The following is a 20,002-nucleotide window of genomic DNA, read 5'->3' as shown; positions in this document are numbered from 1 at the left end:
CCTTCTTTGTAAGCGACTGCATACCACACGAAGATTTTTACCCATCGTTAAAATACTTGCATCGTCACAGAATAGAGATTTCCCGACAAACAATGAGTAGATTTGAGTAATTGAAAACTCTAAAGGTAAGTAAACATCTGAAATCGACTTCGTTTGTTGTTGCTGTTGCCGTTTTGTCCCAAAAGATAAACAGGGACAACCAATGTTAGATTCCAATTTTGAAATTTTATCAAGGAAAAAATTGATAATGAATGGTGACTGCATTTTGTGAGTATTGAAAAATAAAATCTATAATTCAAATTTCGCTTACAAAAATGTACTGTAGCTTCGTATCGCCAACGAAAAAATGTATTCTACCGCTGTACTTTACGGTGTTCGCTCAGATGGTTTGTAGTGAAATGTTGATTAAATAGATCTTTCACATGTATAAGTATTATTTTTGCGTATAGACGAATTTTTTTGAGCAACAAGTTAAATTTTATTTTACTAGGAGTTCGTTGATATTTTTGATCATCTTTCCGTACGATGCAATTCGTTATCTAATATCAAGAGCTTTTCCTACATGAAGAATTGCATTTGCAATAACAAAACGAATTTGAAAACACATATTGTTTTCAAGAACTTATCTTGTTAAACTTTCGTGTTGACTATATTATATATTTAGAATACTTCAGACGAATACAAGATTAAAATTCATTCATCTTACTAATAATCATTTCATTTGTGGAGTTGAAACGTTATTTTGAGGATGACGCGACTACCAATCAACAAATTATGATAAAATCGTCTGAAATATCTTTGTTTCGGCTCCGAGAAACCAGATTACGGTACAGTTGTGCATAATACTGGTGTTATTACTTTAGCGAATGCACTACACTACCGTTACCCTACTAAGAAAAAAATCAAGTTTTCTGAAGTGGACAGTTCAACTTTTTCCTTGCATTTTTATTTTTAGTTATATCTTTATTTCAAAATTCAAAGATTCTTTTTTAAGTTGTAAAATTTTTGTAATCTAATCATACTTACCATATATTTTCGCTGTATTTACAACCCAATGGAAGCATGGATTAATAAAATAAGTAAAAGAAGAAATTTGATTACCTCTTCGAATTTACTATCGACATTACTATTATTAAAGATGTGTTTTTATTGAACGATTAGTATTGCTAATTCAACTCCCTCCCAACTAGAAAAATCTAATGTCGAGTTTAAAGAAATCTTTAAGTATTTCTCTATGTCTAGAATTTTAGTGATTCGAAGTGTAAATCATTTTTTTTTATGAATAAGCAAACCATAAGCAAAAAAATAATTCATCGAAAAATCTTTAAAAGGTGCGTCGATTTTTAATTGATTCCGGTAAACATTAGAATAAAAACCTTTATTAATCCACCTAGTGGTGTAATGATGCCTTTTTCATATACTTATATTTTCAAAAATATCACTAGAAAATTCTGGGATTTTTTTTTCAATATTTGATAAAATAAGAAACTTTCTTTGGGTATAAACTAACATAACCTTTTCAATTTGTAACAGCAAATATTTTTTTTTATTTTGCATTGTCGCACTAAATGATTAAACACACTTTACGCTGTACTTCTGGAACTGGAAGTCAGATTCGGATGAAATTAAACAGCAACTTATGAGACTATAGGAACTTTCGTTTGAGCCTGTTTGTGGAAACCGTTCAAATCATTTCTGAGAAAATTAAGTAAGTCTCGTTTTAAACTTTTTGATCACTATTTCCGGTACTTCTGGAACCGGGAACTTGTAAAAAGTATAGCCGATTTCGGTTAGTTTAGTAAGTATTTTTCGTTAATTTTTCAAGTGATTGTATAAGCTTTCTATATGAGAAAGGCAATAAATGTAAATACAAATTGAATAAAAGAATAGGAAAATTACAGTTTTTTTCACCTGAAAATTACCAATTTTCATGTGGTAACCCTGCACGCTATACGAAATTGAGCACGCTGGGAACGGAGCAAAACCGCACGTACCGACGCGTACCAGTCATGCATCGTCATTTTGAATGACGATTTGAATGTTTTGACACTCATCGCCCTATAATTTCGGAACCGAAAGTCGAATCAGGATGAAATAGCATAGTATATTTAAATACAATAAGAGCTGGGTTGATGTCCTTTTCCACGAATTGTACATTATTTTTTGACAACCACTGTAGAACGGAGTTGGCGTAGTGGTCTGAAGAGAGGAGGAGCCTTATGCTTTCTGTACAGTGGCAGCGTTCTCTTCTTCAAACATTCTTCCTCGTACACCTTGGCGTTAATTGTGCCCTTCGTGAAGAAAATCGACGACCACAGGTACAAATTGCTTGCCAGACCAACACCTTCTGCCACCGTGGTGTCAGCGTCGTCCAGGTCCTGGTACACCGAATTCGTATAATATTACGGTCCGGGCAGCGCTCGAGAGTTTTCCTTGACGTAGGTTACGTCGTCGATCAGGATGCATCCGTCTTTATTCTGTAGAATCCGGTTATACAGTTTTCGCGCTCTTGTTTTGGCCTGAACTTGCTGTACCAGGAACTTTTTCGGCACCTTCTGTTTCTTGTACGTTTTCAGGGAGTTCCAAACTTAGATCCGTTGAATCGACGCCGATGGGTTTTTCCTGATGTACTCAACCACTTTTAAGTCCCGGCCGGGCTCGATAATATTTTTTACACTGATGTGGTGCATTTTCACCCGTTTTGCAATTTCGTTGTACGTGACACCACTTTCTGAGCACCAAGTGTGCAGAATTTACTTTCGCGTTTCCGGATCAATTCGACTCATCATTGAAACGATAAACCGTACCGAAACCAATCGATTGCGCAGCTGTTATTGACATGTAAACAAACATGTCACCGCAAAACACGCTGCAAAAAATTAAGCCATTTATGAGTAATAACTGTTTGAATTTTGCTACCTACTTATCGATACACTCCTTATTAGACTACAACAATAGAATATTATTCTCAACATTTGCTACTTAGCCATTGTAGACTAGCTGGCGCACGTGGCTTCGAATCATGGGTAGAAGTCGTTTTTGTAAACATTCCGTGATGTATATTTCATTGTTAATTGAAGCAATGGTCATGAAGAGTTTCGAAATCTTATCGCAGATACAAATTGCTTGCCAGACCATAGCTTTCTTACCAAATTTTTCGACTTCAATCGATGTCTCGGACTGGTTTAACACTTGCCCTTCTCGCACCGTATCGATCAGAATCGTATTGTACAGCTTTCGAACCCTCGGCCTGATCGATGCTTCTTGTTTCGGACTACGGTTTGGTTGTTTCTGCTTTTTATAGGTTCGAAGATTCAAACGTTCTTTAGCACGAAGAACATTTGACTTCGAAGTGCCCACTTTTTTAACCACATCCCGAACTGAAACCTCCTTCTTTTGCTCGAACGCCTTCAGTATACGTTTATTCAACTGAGGGTTAGCAGGACCTTTTTTTTCGACCCGTTTTCGGTTTATTCTCAAAGGTGTTATCCTCACCGAACTTCCTGATTGCATTTCGCACGGCTTTTTCACTTACTCCTTCCATTTTTGCTATCTTTCTCAGTGACAGTGTTTGCGTTCTGTGCTCCATTTGTACACAATTTTTTGACGTTGTTCTGCTGAAAGTCCACGCATTTCGAAACAAACTAATGAAAACGAATAAACAACTGCACAAGTGGTTAGAGAAGAGTGTAAGCAACAGGACGCAGCCATAAAAGTTGACAGATTCTGAACCATTGCGAAATGGCAGCGGTTTTTGGTTGCTTCCATACTTTCTGGGACAGTCTTTAAAGTTTAAAATTTAAAGAACAAATCTTAATTTATAAACAAATTTTCCGACCAGCAATGCTTTATGCAGAAGCAAATTCCGACAAAAATCGATGCAATCTTCAATTGAATCGAATAGCTCTCTGTATTAGTTAGTAATGTAGTATATAAGTACCTTTTCCCCATTACACAATACGAGTTGGTTAACAATTTTCCCTACTCAAAAATCACAGAATTGCGGAAGCAAATGATGTCTTAATGGTAATAACCAAATCATGTATATAATAGGGCTGAACACCCAATTTAAGTCTTAATAATTTAATTTTACCTCATATTCCAATAAATGTTTATAAAAATAGAAAAGGGTAGGCAGTTTGCATCCCTGGTTTTTAGTATTGAATCGAACTGCATGTGCTAAACACTTCGTTTTTTGGTGGAAATGAGTACAGCACGAATACAGGTGGCTCAAACACATGATTCGGTCAATCGTGAATCGATTGAAATCTACATGGTATACAACGTGACATATTTACTACGAAATAGGGTTACTGTATCAATAGTCATCTCATTATTGAAGTCGCCATGTTATTTTTCCGTTTAATCGACTTTCAATCAACGAATTGTGATAAAATCCATACATATCTTTGTTTCGTCTCTAAGAACTAATACCACAGGAAAAATAGTTCGAAAATTGTGCTACGCTGTTGTTATAGCGACGCAAGAACTCGAAGCGAATGCTCCCATTTTCATCTTACCCTGAGAGTAAATCCACCGAACAAAGCCAGCAGAACTCACTTTAACTAATGCTTTTCATATATGAGAATTGGAAGCTACCCTTTAATTTGTAGCTATCCTATTATTTTGGAAGAACAAAAGAACAATTCAACTGAACTAGTTCTGTCGGTATAATTATCCAGTTCGGAGTGGTTCTTTGAAATGAACGGTTTTGCCCATCTCTAGTGAGGAGCTCCAGCGTTTTACCAGAAATAGAAATCCATTAAAACAAATTTGGACAATAAACTGTTTCTCCACAGCCTAACAACCTTCCCATCAACGGTTTACTTCGTCCTACCTCACTCAACCATCACAAATGAATTAGAAATCGTTGACAGATTTTCTTCGTTTTTTTTTTCAGAACCATCACAGCACCACAGCCCATAGGTAGGTAACACGAAATGATAAATATTTTCGATAGTTCAACTTCATGAACCTGTCGTGAAAACTCTTATTGAGAACCTAAGGAAAAGGGCCAGCCGTCAACCACTCAACTCTTCGGAAACGCAAAAAAAAAAAAACGAAACGATACGTCCCTTTTCATTCTTCCATTTCTAGCCATTCACCGTGACCCCACTCTTTTGAGGTAGTTCTAGGACGACCCGAAAAAAACAACACATGATGAAAGAAAAAAAAAAGAAATGCCACTCAATAACTAACCAATGCAGTGCGCTCTCCGGTGAAGCGGAAGGAAATGAACGGACATTTATTTGACACGCAATGGGTAAAAAAAACCACGACGCTTGTGGAGTTGGTTTCCATGACGCTACGATTTTTCAAAATCGAATTCTACCTCCTCACACAGGTTTGTGGAGAGGGCAACGAGGCAGGGCCGAAAACAATCATCGAGAAACGAAATTGAGCGGCTTGTTTTCTTTCCGAAAAAGACTCCCAACGAAGCGGCGTGTCTTGTCTTGTCTTGTCCCGTGATCTGGTGGGATTATTTGCTTGTGTTTATCTTGAAAATGGGCCAGGATCAATAACTTTGCTTAAAACAAAACGTTCACGATATTACCGAACGAATCGTTTGCCTTCGTCGTACGACGCGGTGGTTTTCCTTAATGTTTTTTTTTCTGCGAGCCAGGAGAAGAGGAGCCTAACTCATATATCAACATTTCTTTTCTTGTGAACTTTGTTAATTGAATTGTTCATTAAAAATTATCTCGAATTTTTATGGACATCAGTCGACAGTGAAAGTTTCTTAAATTAATAAACTCATTTTGTGAGTCTACAAGTCAAACTATACTATTAAATGAAGAACTTCGAGTGGAAGTGAAGGAAGTTTTTAAAAAGTCTGAAACTATTCTACATCTCCCACTCCTCAGATTAATGAGCTTGCTAGTCACTGACAAATTATGACAAAGTGCATCGCAGGCACTTTTCGTCAAAGCATAGCAAAGCAAATAGAATGGCACATAGCAGTTGGCAGTTGAAATTTTTTTCCTGAAACTGAGTTTGTCTTTTGGTTCAACGTGCTGAAAATTAGATACTTGATTCCATTTGCTTGTTTTAATGTAGTCAAAAGTCAGTAGAAAATCGCCTCTTATCGAAATTAAAAATTTAAAGATGTTTTAATTTGAACGGAAGATTTTTCCGTTTTGATTTAATATCTGTAGCTAGCTCATACAAGCAATATAACAAACGGATATAACGAATTTCTTCCTCTTAAAAACCACTTAGTCTCGGTAAAATCTTATCATTTTCAACCAATAGCTTTGTCGGTATCAACTTCAACAAACTTTGCTTCGGAACTAATTTCGTAGTTTGGCGTTCGTTTCTTCGGTGCACCAACACTAGAACAGCCAAGAACAGAACAGACTCGTTGTCAACCGCACATTCTTCTTTTTTGTTCATTCAGCTCCGTAGTTAACTGAGTACATCGGATCCTTCCACTGAGGCAAAGTTGATGAATCTAGACAGGGGAGTAGATTAGTTCGTGCGGTATCTGGATGTGAAGAAACATCTACGAACACAAATTATCCATTTGGTTTAATAAGTTTTTGGAAATGATATACTATAGCAGTGTACTCTTAGTGGTACTTTTTCGTTAACAAGTCAAATTTGCTCTGACATGGTGCTGGAATGACAGGTTTGCAGAATACACACGTACATTTCTTACCATACACGGAGTACCTCCAGGTCACAAAATTGCAATATGGCAATTGTTCGTTCTTGTCCTGGATATTTTAACTAAAATATCGTTGGTTCAACTAATGAATCGGTTGATTTTGTCATAACCAGCTGTCAGAAAATGAAAGCTGCTAAACGGAAAACAAAACTCCTTTTGATTGCACCAAATTTAAACGTTTTCTTCTCCCGGCTTTAACCTAATTGTGGTCGTTCACCGGGTGCATAAATTGGTATACCAATAATTATTTTAGTCCAACAAATTGAATAGTTGTATAGTATTGAATAGTAGTCACAAACTACAAGGGACTCCATGACTCTCTGTATGATATATCATACGCTGCACAGTAGGGAAAATGAATAAAAAACGCAACGACTTTTTTCGAAGGCATGATACAGCTGACAGCAAAGAAATTTTTTTGAATAAAAGAAAGTTCGCATGAAACGCTATCATGTTTATTTTACCGTAGATTCCCAATTTATTTCATAAGTAGTATCATTGGTTTAGTTTTCCTTCGAACTCCGAAAGGAGACTGATTGCGGTTGATGAAAATCTATTGATATTATAAAGATATACCTACAAATAAGACTACGAAAAGATACAATGACCTCACGAATCTTGTTATTCCGTTTATCCGTTTATTCCGTTTTATCCCAATTTATTTCATAAGTCATATTTCTGGTTCTAGAAGATCCAAAGAAAGTTCACCCAGAGATACAATTTATAAAATAAAGGGTTGAAAAGGGTTAAAAAGGGTTAAACGGGTTACTACTGTCATTCCTATTACGTGTATTTCGATCACTGAAGTTTTCTACGTAACATGACCTAATATTGATAATTCGTATTGGATTTGCTTCTGGATTGTAGATCAAAATTTATCAAAAGACTCAGTTGACAAAAAACAAATTGGTGTAAAACGGTCATTGAACCCATTTGTATTCAACTTTTTAGGGCTTTCTTCGAAATGTCAATCAATTTAAATTAGTTGCAATCTGCCTTCATTCGATATGCAAAAGAAAGTTTAACCAGAAACAGGACTATTGAAATAAATTATGGTTAAACGGTATAACAATACTCGTGCGGTCGTTGAACCTATGTTTAATTTTATTTTTAGGCCTTTCTTCGAAATATCAATCGATTTCAATCAACCGCAATTAGCCTCCTATCGGACTGCGAAAGAAAGTTCACCCAGAGATACAACCTTTAAAATAAATTGGTGTAAAAGGGGCTAAACGGGCTAGTACTGTCATTCAAATATTGATTGGTCACATTCAGGCCCGTACCCAGGATTTCGTTTCGGGAGGGGCCCAAAGATAAAAAAAATATTACTGAAGATGGCTTATATACTTAATTCTCGGTGTGCCTTTTACGGGTGTTTTTATCAGACACTTAAAACTTTTCCACTGAAACTGTTATTGTATTAAATTTCTTCACGTTTACTGTCTTGTTATTCTGCAAACCGTCTAAATAATTATATATTTGTTTTTTTATTTCGGGAGGGGCCCGGGCCCCTCGTGCCCCCCCTCTGGGTACGTGACTGGTCACATTGGATCTGCTTCGGAATCATACTTATATCTGAATTCAACAAAAATTGTGTTGGGGTGAAACGATGTAACACGATTCATGTGATCATGGAAACTATCTGTTAACTAAGGAGTGTATCGAAAAAAATGTATGTGACATTTGTGTTGTACGTATGTATTTGTGAAGGTTGTTTATGCTCAGATCACAGCATACTGTGCGTTTGGCTGTCAGCTTTCCTTTTTTTTTTTTTTTAATAACTATTTATTGGAATATGAGTTAAAATTAAATTATTAAGATTTAAATTGGGTGTTCAGCCACAAGTGGTGACTTTTCAGCCCTGTTATATATATATATATATATGATTTGGTTATTACCATGAAGACATCATTTGCTTCCGCAATTCTGAGATTTTTGTGTAGGGAAAATTCTAAACCTACTTGTATTGTGTAATGGGGAAAAGGAACTTATATACTAACTTACTAACTAATACAGAGAGCGAATCGATTCAATTGAAGATTGCATCGATTTTTGTCGGAATTTGCTTATAATATTATGTGACATTACATCTAATGGTTCTATATTTGTGAGTCTGTGTAACTCATTTGTACTAAACCAGGGAGGACGCTTCAGAATCATTTTCAGAATTTTATTCTGAATCCTTTGAAGCGTTTTCTTCCTGGTGGAACAACAGCTTGACCAAATTGGTACCGCATAAAGCATGGCTGGTCTGAAAATTTGTTTATAAATTAACAATTTGTTTTTTAGACAGAGCTTAGAATTTCTGTTTATAAGAGGATATAAACATTTAATATATTTATTACACTTTGCCTGGATTCCTTCAATGTGATCCTTGAAAGTGAGTTTTTTGTCATACGTTAAACCTAAGTATTTAGCTTGATCAGACCATGTCAATTCCAAGCCATTCAATTTGAGAATGTGATTATTGCTTGGTTTAAGAAACGAAGCTCTTGGCTTGTGAGGAAAGATAATTAATTGCGTTTTTGCTGCATTTGGCTTAATTTTCCATTTTGACAGATAATCACTGAAAATAATTAAACTTCTTTGTAGGCGACTGCAGATCACTCTTAGATTTCTACCTGTGGCTAACAGACTTGTGTCGTCACAGAATAGCGATTTCTGACAACCAACGGGTAGATTTGGAAGATCAGAAGTGAAAATATTATACAAGATTGGAGCTACACTCGAACCCTGCGGAACACCGAGTCGTACGGGTAGCAATTCAGATTTACAATTCTGATAGCTAACCTGAAGAGTACGATCAGTTAAATAATTTTGAATCATTTTGATCAAATAAATAGGAAACTGGAAATCGGACATTTTTGCTATTAAACCTTTGTGCCAAACACTGTCGAATGCTTTTTCTATGTCTAGAAGAGCAACTCCAGTGGATAACCCAGAAGATTTATTTGCTTTTATCATGTTCGTTACTCTGACAAGTTGATGAGTAGTTGAATGTTCATGACGAAATCCAAACTGCTCTGGTAAAAAAATTGAATTCTCATTTATATGAGACATCATTCTCAACAAGATAATTTTTTCAAAAAGTTTACTGATAGAAGAAAGTAAGCTAATTGGGCGATAACTTGATGTTTCTGCTGGGTTTTTATCAGGTTTTAGGATAGGAATTACTTTAGCGTTTTTCCATCTTTTTGGGAAGTAAGCTAATGAAAAACACTTGTTGAAAATTTTAACCAGGAGTCTCAAGGCAACATCGGGAAGATTTTTAATAAGAATATTAAAAATTCCATCATTACCAGGAGCCTTCATGTTTTTGAGTTTCCTAATAATTGATTTAATTTCATCAAAATTCGTCTCAATAATGTCATCGTGTGATAACACTTGGGTTGAAATATGATCATATTTCAGTGAGACTTCATTTTCAATAGGACTCACAACGTTTAAATTAAAATTGTGGACACTCTCGAACTGCTGAGCAAGTTTTTGAGCTTTTTCACCATTTGTAAGAAGTATTTGATTTCCTTCCTTGAGAGCAGGAATTGGTTTCTTAGGTTTCTTAAGAACCTTAGAAAGTTTCCAGAAAGGTTTAGAATATGGTTTAATTTGTTCAACTTCTTTAGCGAAATTTTCATTTCGCAAAAGAGTAAATCTATGTTTAATTTCTTTTTGTAAATCCTTAACTATGTTTTTCATAGCAGGATCACGAGAACGTTGATATTGTCGTCGACGAATATTCTTCAACCGAATGAGCAGTTGAAGATTGTCATCGATGATAGGAGAATTTAATTTAGTTTGAGCTTTGGGAACTGAAAGATTTCTAGCTTCGATAATAAAGGGTGATTTTTTAAGAGCTTGAGAACTTTTTTAAACAATAAAACGCATAAAATTTGCAAAATCTCATCGGTTCTTTATTTTAAACGTTAGATTGGTACATGACATTTACTTTTTGAAGATAATTTCATTTAAATGTTGACCGCGGCTGCGTCTTAGGTGGTCCATTCGGAAAATCCGCTTTTTTATCGACAAATTTTGTTCAGCGATGAGGCTCATTTCTGGTTGAATGGCTACGTAAATAAGCAAAATTGCCGCATTTGGAGTGAAGAGCAACCAGAAGCCGTTCAAGAACTGCCCATGCATCCCGAAAAATGCACTGTTTGGTGTGGTTTGTACGCTGGTGGAATCATTGGACCGTATTTTTTCAAAGATGCTGTTGGACGCAACGTTACAGTGAATGGCGATCGCTATCGTTCGATGCTAACAAACTTTTTGTTGCCAAAAATGGAAGAACTGAACTTGGTTGACATGTGGTTTCAACAAGATGGCGCTACATGCCACACAGCTCGCGATTCTATGGCCATTTTGAGGGAAAACTTCGGAGAACAATTCATCTCAAGAAATGGACCGGTAAGTTGGCCACCAAGATCATGCGATTTGACGCCTTTAGACTATTTTTTGTGGGGCTACGTCAAGTCTAAAGTCTACAGAAATAAGCCAGTAACTATTCCAGCTTTGGAAGACAACATTTCCGAAGAAATTCGGGCTATTCCGGCCGAAATGCTCGAAAAAGTTGCCCTAAATTGGACTTTCCGAATGGACCACCTAAGACGCAGCCGCGGTCAACATTTAAATGAAATTATCTTCAAAAAGTAAATGTCATGTACCAATCTAACGTTTAAAATAAAGAACCGATGAGATTTTGCAAATTTTATGCGTGTTATTGTTTAAAAAAGTTCTCAAGCTCTTAAAAAATCACCCTTTATAATGATTCAAATTATCAATTGCTGTGTCGATGTCCGCAGCATTTTCTAAAATAGTTTCATGATCCACATGATTTTCAATGTGAGATCTGTAATCCAACCAATTAGCTCTATGATAGTTGAAAATAGAACTAATTGGATTAATTATAGCTTCGTTGGAAAGTCTGAATGTTACAGGAAGATGATCTGAGTCAAAGTCAGCATGTGTAATCGGTTCACTACAAATGTGACTTTGATCTGTTAGAACCAGATCAATTGTAGACGGGTTTTTCACTGAAGAGAAACAAGTCGGATTACTGGGATGAAGAACTGTGAAGTAACCAGCTGAGAGTTGATTATGAAGTATTTTACCATTACTGTTATTTTGCCTACAATTCCACTGGACATGCTTAGCATTTAAGTCCCCTATTACGAAAAATTTCGATCGATATCTTGTAAGTTTTTGCAAATCGCCTTTAAAGAAATTTAATTGTTCGCCGGTGCATTGGAATGGCAAATATGCTCCAGCGATGAAATAAATTCCATGAATGGTTTCAACTTCGATTCCCAAGCTTTCAATAACTTTAGTATTGAAAGAAGGTAAAATTCGATGTTTAATTTGCCGTTGGACAAAAATGGCAACTCCACCACCCACTCCAGTAAACCTGTCAAATCGATGAACCACATAATGTGGATTACTTTTCAATTTTACATTTGGTTTAAGAAAAGTTTCTGTCACAATGGCAATATGAATTTTGTGAACTTTGAGAAAATTATAAAATTCATCTTCACTCGATTTCAAAGATCGAGCGTTCCAATTTAAAATATTCAAATAATTATTTAACATCACAGTTAAATTTTAAATTCATTATAATATTATTTGCAAATTTCCATCCGATTTGAAATGCTTCAAAAAGTGATGAAGTCGAATTCATTTGGATGATCATTTGAAAAAGTTGATCTTGTAGGTAGATCATTTTATTTTCAGTTATATCGCCTAAATCGACTTCATTTAAAGAAGCGAATGGCATTGAAGGAATATTTGTAGGTAGACTGCCACTGCACTGCAAGGCGGTCCTGTGTTTTGATTATTTACATTAGAAGAAATAGGTGATAGATTTCTACCTAATATACCAGCATAACTGACATTAGAAGAAGATGATGACGAGGTCGATCTACCTGTCAATAAATTGTTTTCGTTAGAAGACGAATTGACAGGCGTACCTGTTTTTTGTTTCGAAGAAATCAGTGCCTTAAAAGAATTAGGCGTGGCATTTGAAACGGTTTTTTGATTATCAGGTATGTTCTGTAAATTTAAGGTCGTTGATTTGACTTGTTGTCTAAGCGAACGAGCGTTTAAAATTTTTTCCCTGACAGGACATTTCAAATAATTGGATTTATGATTTCCATTGCAATTTGAACATGAAAATTTATCAGTGGTTTCATTCATTGGACAAACGTCTTTCGAATGCGATTTACCACAATTCAAACACCGTATATCCATATGACAATTTTTGGTTCCATGACCGAAGCCTTGGCAACGACGACATTGCGTTAAGTTTGCAATACGATTATGCCGTTTATAATGTTCCCAATGAATTTTAATGTGGGAAATGAAACGTACTTTTTCTAAAGTTTTCAAATTGTTTACATCACTTCGATTGAAGTGTATTAGGTAAAATTAATGGGAAATTCCAGAGCGTGGTTTAGCAGTACCATTCGCCCTTTTTTCATAAGTATTACTTGGGAAGAGGTAAAACCAAGCAATTCTTTTAGTTCATTTTTAATTTCATCAGTACTTTTAACGTTTGATATGCCTTTCAAGATAGCCTTGAAGGGTCTGACTGATTTTATATCATATGAATAAAATTTGTGAAGTTTCTCGGACAAATATCGAATAAGACGTTCGTAATCTTCCAATCCATCCACCAAGACTCGACATTCTCCTCTTCGTCCGATTTGAAATGAGACTTTTACTTCCGGGAGAAAAGTAGAAAGCTCAGTACGGAATGCTTTGAAGTCGGAAATCATCACCGTCACTGGTGGCATAGATTGTTGTTTCTTCCCAGAACGACAAGCGTCCATTTTGGGAATTTTTGTAGAATTTTCTTCTATGTCGCTACAATCGGATTCAGGAAGAATCTCGTAAATATTGTTAGACGGAATAGAATCAACGGAAGGGAAATCCGTCCGTTGTCTTTTATTTTTACATTCCGATTCTATAAGATCGTGAATGTTATTAGAAAAATGTTGAATAACGGATTGTGATTTATTCCGTATTGAATTATTTTTAGCCTTAGGCTTGTTGCCTTTCCGGTTGGACGCAGGCATTTTTGAAATAAATGAAATTTTAAATTAAATTAACTAGGCTAAATTAGTCTTCGAATAGACTCCTAGCTAGCCTTAAAAAAGGCTGATTAATTTCTTAGTCACTCTAATATCACTCTTTGTATCACTTAGTCACTCTAATATCACTCTTTGTATCACTTAGTTAGTGATTCAGGTAGTCTTGAAAAAGACTGAAGCCTTGAATCAATGAAACTCTAGGTAGCCAGAAAAAAAAATTCCAGGAGCCAAGAGCTATACGCGTGCGGTGCGAACGACTGTTCAACACCGACTGCGCAAGTAATTAATGTTTTCTTAAACTAATTGTACAAAAATTTTTACCAATTCCATTATGTTTTGGCGCCCCCTGGATGTTGGCGCCCGAGGTGGTCGTCTCACTCGCCTCACTCTCACTACGGCACCGATAGACAGTACGAACTATCGCACTAAACGGAATCTGTAAATATATGCTCCTTTAATTACAGTGTGCGGTGTAAGAATGCCATTTTCGACTGCTGCACACCCGGTTCACTTGAGTATTTTGAATCCCAATTAGATGTTGGTTTTGATTCTCCTTCTCTTTGAAGCGCTTGTATCTCGGTGATTGATTTACCACATTTAACTTGATTTGGATCCATTATTTCAATATTGTACGCATAAAAACGGATTGATTTGTCGACAAGGTCGTGTGCATAATGGAATCTTTATTTACAAGTCAAACGGTGACTTGCGAATAAATTCAGTTCAAAGTTGTGTTACGAAGATAATCATGAAAACTTTTGACGTGAATACGTCTTACTTAACTATAAGTCTTCGATCGTGAATATCTCTGGTTGTAAATTTCAGTAACAAATAACTCAAAATTCAAGTTTGCTAAAATTTCTGTACAAAAAATTAATTCTTGTCGCATTTGCCTTTTCTGTCAGAATTTTGAGCGCGCACAACTCAGTTATCTGCTAATAGATTCATTCAATTCAAATACCATTTGATTTAATTCGAGAAAATTCGAAAACATTCAACTTAAACAGATATTTCAAGGTCATTTCAGCATTTGAATAGTACGCCATCGAATTTTTCTTTTCGAATTGACCCTTGTTTTCAAGCATCAATCATAGCATTCCGTAATGATGACATCCTCTCGATTCATTTAACATGACCGACGGTTCTGGTCGTTACTTCACACCTCGTGTTTCATTCCGTAGCAGTTCTACTTCGGTCGGTGTAGGGGGTCTATGCGTCATATATGAAAGAAAATACCGCTCCGTTCTGTATAGTACGAACTTTAGCATAAAACAGAATCGTTGAATATATTCTCGGTGAATTTTTTTAGTTCAGTTAGTGCCTGCTCGTGAACCAGACAGGTCGTCTAGCAGATGAGTTAAGATATCCAATACAAATATATTTTCTAGCTCAGTTAATGCTAGCCCATGAAACATACTGAATGCTTTTGAAATGCTCTGTTATTCTCTGTTAGATTGATGATTTTCTTCCGAATCGTTAAACTAATGGTATTTCAGGGATGAGTTCGACAAGCAGGTTTTAAAATGTTAGGAATTAGTATGCTTTTGACTTTCCTTCCGATCAACAGTCATTAAAACAATCACACGATAACGTAGATTTTGCAATTCCCAATTTTAGCTTCGAGTGCAGCGTCAAGCTCGAATTACATTTTCCACTACCGTAGCATGCAGACAAATAGCTTAAGCATGCTTGGAAATAATCAATAGTCTCACTTTGTTGATTGAAATTGTAAATAAACCAGGCAAACCGAAGACGTTCATCAATCGGAATGGGAAGAAGACTTCCCCTGCCACGCACAGCGTTTTCTGGAAATCGGGAAATCCTGCGATGCATACGAGAAGTGCAATTTGTTTGCACGTCACTTTAAACGTACGTTTCATGATTGTTCCTCCACTTCGAACCGAGCGAAGATTGACGAAGCCCCATGACTGTGGGGTGCATCGTGATATGATTAAGTTCTGCTTTCCTTAGCAAACAGAACACATGTTTGCGGCTGTCATTTCTTAGCGTGAAGCTTTCGATTGTCGATATTGATACTGAAGCTGACAGCAAAGCGTTTTCGATGCCGAAGCGTTGATGGGAGTTACTAGGGCGAAATGTATAAAAATGCCGATTCGTTAGAAATTAGGTAGAGATTTTCGTTGCTGAAACTATTGGGAAATAATAAATTCATTTAGGGGTTAGCCAAATTTTGTGCTAGGGCACATAACCGTTTTTATTATTTTTACGTTTCGTCTTTGACTCATCAGTGCAGAGCAGTTCAAATTGAACTGCTTAGTGCTAAACTCGGCAGTTCAATTTGAACCGCTAAGCAGACGTAAAGTTTCTGCTACTTACAGAACACTTTTTGTTTTGCAACGGAGTGCAATGTCTTTTCTGACGTGCCGAACGAAAACGTGTTTTCGACTATTTCTGGCCGATGCTGGTATGGTCATTTAGGGGTTAGCCAAATTTTGTGCTAGGGCACATAACAGTTTTTATTATTTTTACGTGAACTGCCGAGTTTAGCACTAAGGAGTTCAATTTGAACTGCTCTGCACTGATGAGTCAAAGACGAAACGTAAAAATAATAATAATAAATTGATGAATTTCAGTTCCATTATATCCATTAGTCAGTGCGATATCTCCTATCGCAGTAGAGTGTTTTAAATGGTATGCGTGCTCAGAATACGTTGGCTCTCGGACTATTCTGCTTACGTGATATTTGATCAGAGCGGAGAGTTTTCATTTGAAATCAACTGATTACATGTCAAATCTACGAACAGCCGGCTTCATACTAAGTATGGAAACTGCCAAAAATTCTTGGGAGTGATTCCATTTAAACTAGATGGCCAAATTATTATTTTTTTGTGTGTTTTGATTAGACTCAAATTTTGCATAATCGTTCTATGTATTTTGATTCATTACCAAAAAGGTCAATTTACACCGCCATACTCACTCTAGCCTTAGTTAAACTTTGACTTCGTTTTTAAAATGGTTCTTGAAACAAAATTTTCTCAAAATCGTTATCGTAGATATTTTTTTCTCGATTTTTCAAGTGTTATACCTGACAAATGATGAAATTTATTGAACTATCGGATAATAATAAAAGATTTCATCTTCCTCAAAGAGCAATTTATTGTGTTTTTGGAAACCTCAAAGGAGGTTATATTTATTTTCAAAAGTAAGGCTAGATAAAAAATGTGAAACCGATGATGAAAATTGTCGTTTTACCCAAAAAAAATAGCTTATGGGTTAGTTCGCCTCTAGACAATCGATAAAATAAACCGCTTATGACTGGGAGAAGAGAACCAAAAACCAATACAATGAGTAAACTACCAAACGATTTCTAAACAAATGAACAAGTCTACTATCAGGTGTACAACTTTGCTTCCGCCGTTTTCCGATAGGTGGTGTACCGGCTGAGGCTGGTCAAAATACATAGATGATAATGCCTTTAAAGTGAGTGTGTACAGTGCCTAACGAATTGTCATCGCCGTTTCAGTGATAGTTGTTCTTGTTTTCGTATTATTCACGCTCGAAAATGTCTGTTTATGTGCCCAATTCTCGCCATTTGTGGGAAGTTTTACTTTTCTGTTACAATTCGAAAAAAATGCAACTGAAGCGCATCGAATGCTTTCAGAAACTTACGGTGATGCTGCTCTGAGTAAAAGAACGTGTCGGGAGTGGTTTCAACGTTTTAAAAATGGTGATTTCGATGTCGAAGACAAACATGGTGGTGGAAGAGAAAAAAACCTTCAAAGATGAACAACTAGAAGCATTGCTTGATGAAGATTCATGCCAAACCCAAGAAGAGCTTGCCGAATCGTTGGGAGTGAGTCAGCAAGCCATTTCAAAACGTTTCAAGGCCCTGCGTATGATTCAGATAGAAGGAAACTGGGTGCCGTACGAGTTGAAACCGAGGGACATCGAGCGCCATCTATTTGTATGTGAGCAACTGCTTCAAAGACAAAATCGTAAGGGGTTTTTACATCGAATCGTAACCGGTGGTTCGATACGATAATCCTAAACGCAAAAAATCATGGGGAAAGCCCGGGCATGCTACTTCGTCGAAGGCAAAACCGAATATTCATGGCGCTAAGATGTTGATTTGTATTTTGGTGGGATCAGCTCGGTGTGATTTACTACGAGCTCTTAAAACCGGGTGAAACCATCACAGGAGATTGCTACCGAACGCAACTGATGCGCGTTAGTCGCGCGCTAAAAGAAAAGCGGCCACAATATCAAGAGCGACATGACAAAGTCATCCTTCAACACGACAATGCTCGGCCTCACGTCGCAAAAGTGGTCAAAAAGTACCTGGAAACGCTGAAATGGGATGTCTTGCCCCACTCGCCGTATTCCCCAGATTTCGCCCCTTCTGACTTCCACTTATTCCGTTCGATGACACACGGCCTGGCAGATCAACATTTTCAATCCTTCGAAGAGTTGGAAAAATGGATTGCTTCATGGATAGCGTCAAAAGAGAACTCCTTTTTTCGAGCCGTAATCCGAAAATTGCCGGAAAAATGGGAGAAAGTTGTCGCTAGCGACGGACAATACTTTGAATAATACACCTGTAAGCAAGTGAAGCTTTTAACTTTGGAAAAAAACGGTGGAAGCAAAGTTGTACACCTGATACATCGATTTTGATTGGTTCTTTTCGGCAATTATTAACTGAGAGAGACGAAAGATATGAAATGAAAAGACTTCTTAGGCTATCTAGAATACCTATCCGTCTTCTCATTTCATATCTTTCGTCTTTCTTAGTTTATACTTGCCGAAAAGAAAAAAATCAAAATCGATATAGTAGACTTTATGCGGCAATTAGAACCAAATAGCAAATGATCAAGTCATTGTTGATTTCAAACGGATCTGTTTTTCGATCTTTTTAATCTTACTAAACTAGCAAATGCATCTCGATTGTAAAGAGGGGCTACAGTTTCTACAACTGAACATAAAGAATAGCGTAATATGAACGTGCATTTTGAGGATGGAGGTCTCTTGTCGTCATTATTTCTATAGCGATTAGAAAGCAATGAAATTATCACAATAGAATAAAGCACGTAATACGTGATTTCATACTGAATTACTAACATAAAGTGTACTATAACTTTTTTACTGTGAATGCATCTTGTGAATGAATGAAGAGAACTGCAATGATTTCATTGTAAAGGAACGCATTAATCGAGCACGCACATCTTCATACTAAATAAGCTGTTTTCGTTCATTGGTGTTCACATGACAAACTTCGAATCTGTACTGGATAAATGTGTTTGAATCTACTTTTTCATTATTAGAGCACATCTGTTCAGAGTTATGAATTAATTATTACATCTGCAGAATTGTTATACCTAAGTTATTTACATTTCACTCAAATTTTTTTACATTCATTAATTGAACTTTGTTATTTATTTTTACTCACTCTCTAATTTATTTTTACTCACGTATAGCGTATACATCTTTAGAAGAAAATAAAAACAAACTGATTTTGTCAGTTGAATCAACAATTATATGTTCTTCTATTCCATATTGAGTTCGTGCTAAAAAAAATTGTGGTACATGTAGTCTAAGTTGTCCATCAGCTTCAGCGAATTTAAAATGATTGTATGAGCTATTGCTTAATTTTCTTATCGGTGCAATTTTGTCTTTTGGATATCACGCAAAAAACCTTCTAAATATTGATAATAATCTACAAGCATAATTTTTAGACAATCCACCACGCTATTTTCGAGGTCATTTTAAATCAATCATTGGAACCATTTTCACTTTTTTTTTGTCGTTTTGGTTGGCATGAATTAATGAATACTACAAAAAATAGTTCAAAATTGTATTGCAATTATTACATCTTAGTGAAAGTGTAGTGACGTGACAGTGAATAGTAGAATTTAATTGTGATTAAGTGAAAGTAATTAGAAACTCCACTTAAAGGTTCACGCAAAAGAAGATTTACCATTTTAAAGTGATTTTCTATTACGTTTAGAGTTAGGCCGATTTACCGTTCGATATTACGGTGATAATTTTACTTTGCCACTTATATTACACCTCAATTATGTTGTGTATGAATGACATTTTAAAGCATTACGACAGTCTGGAAGTTGGAGCTTTACTTTAATGGAGTTTTTAGAAATCTGTGAATTTTTGAAGATTCACGTAATATCCCTTCTAATGTAGGTATATTAATGTGTCTGTCAAATTTCGTGTGACTATTCAATAATTTGTTCGGACGACATTAAACACAATTTATATAATGGGAAATGACACAGGAGAT

General features: G+C 36.0%; 1 protein-coding gene across 2 annotated transcripts in view; it reads left to right on the top strand.

The window, feature by feature from the left end:
- LOC131432778 (cell adhesion molecule DSCAM-like) overlaps positions 1-20,002 on the top strand; it is a 189,992-nt gene that overhangs the window by 47,913 nt on the left and 122,077 nt on the right. For both annotated transcript variants that reach the window (XM_058599283.1, XM_058599281.1), the window contains exon 2: positions 4,901-4,926. The gene's annotated coding sequence lies outside the window, so the exon portion shown is untranslated. The remainder of the gene's footprint in view (positions 1-4,900; positions 4,927-20,002) is intronic.

The sequence above is a fragment of the Malaya genurostris genome, chromosome 2 (genome assembly GCF_030247185.1).
Source record: "Malaya genurostris strain Urasoe2022 chromosome 2, Malgen_1.1, whole genome shotgun sequence".
NCBI classification, from domain to species: Eukaryota; Metazoa; Arthropoda; class Insecta; order Diptera; family Culicidae; genus Malaya; species Malaya genurostris.
This window is presented reverse-complemented; position numbering and strand designations above follow the sequence as displayed.